Below are 1,640 nucleotides of genomic sequence, written 5' to 3' on the forward strand. Positions count from 1 at the left end.
TCTCTCTCTCTCTCTCTCTCTCTCACACATATACACACCACATACGCTCATAAAGTATATATAATATTTTAAGATCAAAGTGTATTAGAACATATAAGATAAATTTATTTTAGTTAGCTTATAACTGTATACCTATGGTGAATATAAATATATATTGTTATTCTCCTAACGCCTGGAAAAATATGGAGATTATCCTGAAATGCTTCATAGATGGTTGGTTGTTACACAGAGGGTAAACACACTTCGTCCTTCTATTTTCGAAGAGAAACTGATAGCAATCGCTATTTAAATCAGGTATAAACTAGAAACTGGCTACAATGAAGCTATATAAAAACGCCAAGCTAATTTGCATCGTCATGTATTACTCAGCGGTATGATTAAAGATTTAATGAATATATTATGTACTCACGTTTGAAAATATAATTAGATAAATTACCTGATAATTATTTAATTAGAAAATTAGAAAATATAAAACAAAATTAATGTGGTTATATTACACTTAACCTTCTCTTTATATCACCTACGCTGCGCAAGCTAAACAAGTATAAATGCATCATGTTATTCTACTAACAACACAAATAAATGTATCGCATAGTCACAATATGCTCTCTCACAGTTTCTGTCTACTAAATTTATTCACAAGTCAGTGGTCAGGATCGCTCTATACGAAAAGACACTCACTCCTGATGCTGCGCAGTGGAACTGAACCCGAAACCACACTGTTGCAAAGGGACGCTCTCAACCATACATCCATGGCTGCACCTACAAGATTTGTCTGGTCTAATAAGCTGTCGTCACTATACTTGTCAAAGAAAGAGAGGAGTGAAACGACAGAGGCTGGAGTGAGTTGTCGAGTGATTTAATCTCAATCAGATGAGTCGAGGTCCCTATGCACAGCCGCAGCACTGTCTCAGACATTTGGGAACTGTAGTCCATTGAGGAACTCTATAAAGTAAAAAAAATTGTTGAGAGCTGGAGCATTTTGTGGATGTAAGAAAAAAGACTGGTGTTTAGGAAGCTGATTTTTCGAGTTGGAAATGTGAGATCTCTACCAAAAAATCCCAGTGGAATAGAGAAACTTTACGCTTCTAGCGGCTTCAGATGTTCTAATCACACTTTGTGTATATTTAGGCCAAGTTAAGAAGCTATAGTTTTCTTGATATGTTTAGCGATTGTGAATTTGTACTATTGATGAAGATAAGATCGGCGCTGCCAAATTGACAGTTTATATGAAATATAACATCAAAATATTCATAGACGAAAAACAAATGTTTTGAGGTTACAGGTCAATGTTCAGCCATAAGGCAAGTCTTTCGAAATTTGACCCAAATAACCAATTTATCATGAAATTGTTTGAGGGAAAAACAAAATAGTTGGCTTTACCGTTTGTATGCAAAATAACATTATACCTGTACACAGCGAACACTTACACATACTTTCCTCGTATGTTGATACATTCATGCATGCATACATACACGCATACACACATAAACAAACGCGCACACACATATATTCATATTTATATATATGTATCTGTGTGTGTGCGTTGGCTTATATCAGTATAAATGTGCATATATATATATATATATATGTATATATGTATATATGTATATATGTATATATATATATATATATATATA

Source organism: Octopus bimaculoides, chromosome 15 (assembly GCF_001194135.2).
Source record: "Octopus bimaculoides isolate UCB-OBI-ISO-001 chromosome 15, ASM119413v2, whole genome shotgun sequence".
In the NCBI taxonomy this organism is placed as follows: Eukaryota; Metazoa; Mollusca; class Cephalopoda; order Octopoda; family Octopodidae; genus Octopus; species Octopus bimaculoides.